We start from the raw sequence: 4,654 nt of genomic DNA, 5'->3' as shown, positions 1-4,654 counted from the left end.
AAATTTTTACTAGCATGATTGGGATGTTCAAAACCCAAAAACTCAAGAGAGAGAGAGAGAGAGAGAGAGAGAGAGAGAGAGAGAGAGGAAAAGAAGAGGAGAGAGAGAGAGCTTTCATATTTAGTGAGACATTTTCCCACTCAGTCTACTGACCCACACCATCCTCTCTGAACACATCCTCACAGACCCCTCTGAAGTGAAGATATACAAATTCTCTAAGCACCCCTCAGTCCAGGCACAGTGACACCCCAAATTAACCACTCCACATTGGGGTACTTTCTTCATTTCTGCAGACCTGGCAATGTGTTGGAAGAGTTATTTCCTTTCCATGCCTTGTTAAAAATCCTAAGCAACAGCATAGGAAGTCTGGCCCTTACAAAAGTGGGCTCCTCTCATCACAGTTTGAACTCTAGGCAAGGACAGGCATGGTGTGGGAAGAAGTACAATGGCAAAGGGGCACCACAGTGCTCATAACCACACAGCTGAATCCCTCTGGCCCTGTGCCACCACCACAGCACAGAGTTCTTTGGCTCCAAAGTACAGGGTCCTCATTAAAAATAAGTTCCATACATTTCTAATAATAAGATAAGAGCTATATAAACAACTATCCAGCTTAAATTGCATTCTACAGTTTCTGGGGGTTCCAAATTAGTTACCCAGCAGGAGTCCCTGGAAAAATCTAGTCTGAACAAGAAACCCAGAAGCAATGCCACACAGTGGAGGCATGTGGCTTGCCCTAGTCTATCCCAGCAGTACTGTGCAGGGGTCCTACCACAACCCGGTCACCTTGGGGTGACTGCTGCTGTGCTAGCACCAGGCCAACCCCTAAGTTTACAGATGAGGAAAGTGAGGCCCAGAAATTTTGAGTGGAGAGCTCAAGGTCTTGCTTGAGCACTGTAAATGACAGGGATCAGAAGAAAGAGGGCTGAGGAAAAAGTAGAGTGTCACCTAAACTGTGGGCGGCTTCCTGCTTCCCCACTATGCTGTCGTACTTTAGGGATTAAAGACACTGAAGATGTCAGAATAGAGAGATTTGGTAAGAGCTGAGTTCAAAGTCACCAACTGCAGCCTTGAACAAGCTGCTCCACCTCGCCAACCGTTCATCTTTTTCTCCCCGTGTACTAGAGAAAGCAGTTCACAGGATCACTGTGGTGCTGACTGTAATATGCATAGATTCAGAAGTACAAGAGATATTAAAAAATGGAGCCATAAGTTATAGAACACCCAAGTTTGTGGTTTTGGCGTCTGGGCATTTGCACACGGCTTCCCTGCCCTCCCTTCCCTCCTCACAGTTTTGTCATCCTCTCCTGCCTAGCTGCCGCTTGTCTCCAGCTCTGAGCCACTTCAGGTTTGCGATTCAGATAAGACACAGGGGAGCAACAATGCTGCTCATTCACACTGTTTGCTCTAGACCTTGAGGTGGCCCACCACTGTGACTCGTGGCAGGTTCCAACGGCCTACAGCACTGCTCCCAACAGACTAGTTCTGGGCACACATGCAGTACCCAGTAGACCCATTATCTTGACTAGCAAGGACTAAATGAGGCACAAGAGATGCCTCAGTAAACTTCTGCAGTCTTATCTTAGTGATTTATGTACTTGGAGCAGCCAAGCGCTACTACAATTATGTAAAGTATCATTATCAAGTTGAGTTTTTAAAGAGACTTTATTTCTTTATTTCTTTATTTATTTATTTATTTATTTGGTCTTTTTGAGACAGGGTCTCCCTGTAGCTCCAGCTGTCCTGAAACTCACTATGTAGACCAGGCTGGCCTTGAACTCACAGAGATCTGCTTGCCTCTGCCTCCTGAGTGCTGGGATTAAAGGTATGCACCACCACAACCTGCAAGAGACCAATTTATAGAAGCAAATGCAATATGTCACAGAAAAGAATTTAATGTAGAGGACAGATCAGTAAGGATCATCATCAGTGGCAAATAGATCAAATGTTTTCAAAGGACAAGAGTCAATATTCTTTTATATAGGGTATAAATTGGCTTGTTTATGATATCCCAAGTTACGGCACATTGGTGCCAGTCTTTATCTGTGAGATTGCCTAGGTTTTATTTTACAGAAATGGAGACTGCCATATCTTGCCTAATTTCTTGAACTGTTTTTGGAGAGACTCTCTTTTTATGAACTTCCACTTTGAGCATTCCAAGAGATGAGAATCTTGAAACTGCCCAGAAGCAGAGGCTGGGAACTGGTCAGTGAGAACAGTGGTGATTTGTGAGAGAGGGCCATGAGGGTCTGGAGGCTGAATGACCATAGGCAAAGGTCTATGGACCAATGTGCTTTCACATCTTGATTCACTGAAATGAGCTGTCAGGAAACAGGCAGCTTACAGGAGCTCCACCTATCAGAACAGAGGTACACCAACAACTTAGCATGAAAAGGAATGCAAGAGGGGAAGCATACAGGACAAGAGAGCTCCTCAAATTCCTGGGACTTTGGGTGAGTACAATATAACAAGAAAATACATGATTGTATTATTAAATTGTATTAAAAAATTAAAGAAAGTCTTGACTTATAACGAAGACATAATTATTTGAATGATTTATTAGTTTCTAAAATGCATAATTTCTCCCATAACAACCACTGATTATTAGCTAAGAGGAGAAAATAGCTGTTTCCACCCATCAAGTCATGTTAAACATACTAATTAATAAGCAAATTTGCTTTATAGGCACGTGAATATGTAGCATAGAATGTGCATCTTATCAGAAGGGCTATGGTACATGAGAGATCTTTGTTCTACAGGATGAGTTCAAACAGTTGGATCTTGTTAAAACACAGAGAAAAAGGCTTTTGGTTTCTTATTTTTAAGACATATATGTGGGGAGGGTCAGTACATGAGCCCTCAGATTTCCTGGCGCTGGAGTTACAGATGGTGTGAGTCATCTGACATGGGTGCTGGGAATATAACTCTAGTTCTCCGAAAGAGCAGTGCATGTTCTTAACCACTGAGCCATCTCTCCAGCCCCTACTTTTTATTTTAAGTCCAAGACTCTCCAAGTGGTCCACACTGGCCCTGAATTTACTCTGTATCCCAGGCAGGACTTAAGCTTGTGATCCTCCTGCCTCTGTTTCCAAGTAGTTGGGATTACAGGCCTGCACCACCACCTGGCTTATTTTTAAAACTGAATTTCTCAGTGTAATGAAATTATCAAATGATAATAGTCTATCCAAACCTGACAGTGTAACTGTTTATGTTACATATGTCACTTGGTCATGGATTGAAAAGTATGGTTTTGACCTTGGAAAGACTGATGAAAGAAAAATTTGATAGGTGTTTGAAAGCAATCTCCAAATCCCTGAAGTGCTTGCACTCTTTCATGATTCCTTAGGTCATCTTGATATTAAGTGTATACACATATGGGCAAGTATCCCAGCAGTCATGATGGACATGCCATAGAAAATCATTCCATTGCATCCCACGGCCATTGCTCTTCTCTGAGCATCAGGAGCTCAGAACACTATTCTTCTTTTTCACAAATATGAAAAGGATGAATTTATTTCTTACCTAAATCTAAGTGCACAGGAAGGAGAAAGAAAAGGAACACAAAACATCATCTCCCTTGTTTCCCTCAGGTATGATTCCTGTATGGTTGTAAGAGCAGAACTGATTATGTATATTTCCAAATGATCAAAACTGGAAGTAGTTATAACCGAGGCAAAGGCACCTAGCACCTCTAGATAACTAGTGGTAGACAGACAGAATTGAGCCTTACCCAAGTATTAAAATGTCCATGATTGCAGTACATTGAGCTCCATAGAGACAGTGCAGGGGCAAGAGAGAGCTGGAGGAGCACTGGGTGACTCTGTGCCTTGCTGAGCAAAGCAACCTAACATGGGCAAAGGAGACCCTAAGAAGACGAGAGGCAAAATGTCATCATACGCATTCTTCGTGCAAGCTTGCCGGGTGGAGCACAAGAAGAAGCACCTGATGCTTCCCTCAGCTTCTCAGAGTTTTCCAAGAAGTGCTCAGAGAGGTGGAAGACCGTGTCTGCTAAAGAAAAAGGAAAGTTTGAAGACAGGGCAAAGGCTGACAAGGCTCCTGATGAGAGAGAAATGAAAACCTATATCCCTCCTAAAGGGGAAACAAAAAAGAAGTTCAAAGATCCCAATGCACCCAAGAGGCCTCCTTCGGCTTTCTTCCTGCTCTGTTCTGAGTATCGCCCCAAATCAAAGGAGAGCGCCCCAGCTTACCTGTTGGTGATGTTGCAAAGAAACTGGGAGGGATGTGGAGCAGCACTGCTGCAGAGGACAAGCAGCCTTAGGAGAAGAAGGCCGCCGGGCTGAAGGAGAAACACGGAAAGGATATTGCTGCCTAGAGAGCTGAAGGAAAACCTGATGCTGCAAAAAGGGGGTTGTCAAGGCTGAAAAGAGCAAGAAAAAGAAGGAAGAGGAGGAGGATGAAGAAGACGAAGATGACAAATAAGTTTGTTCTAGCGCATTTTTTCTTGTCTATAAAGCATTTAACCCTCCTGTACACAACTCACTCCTTTTAAAGAAAAAAAATTGAAACAAGATTTGTTTTTAAACTGTACAGTGTCTTTTTTTGTATCGTTAACACGCTACCGAATGTGTCTTTAGACAGCCCTGTCCTGGTGGTATTTTCAACAGCCACGAACCTTGCCTGGTACAGTATGGGG

The 4,654-nt window shown here is 43.3% G+C and overlaps 1 pseudogene; it reads left to right on the top strand.

Moving 5' to 3' along the window:
• The first annotated feature begins 3,849 nt into the window (after positions 1–3,849).
• On the top strand, positions 3,850–4,440 carry LOC108490946 (annotated as a pseudogene).
• The last annotated feature ends 214 nt before the right edge of the window (positions 4,441–4,654 follow it).

The sequence above is a fragment of the Nannospalax galili genome, unplaced genomic scaffold, assembly GCF_000622305.1.
Source record: "Nannospalax galili isolate Female #2095 unplaced genomic scaffold, S.galili_v1.0 scaffold155, whole genome shotgun sequence".
NCBI lineage: Eukaryota > Metazoa > Chordata > Mammalia > Rodentia > Spalacidae > Nannospalax > Nannospalax galili.
This window is presented reverse-complemented; position numbering and strand designations above follow the sequence as displayed.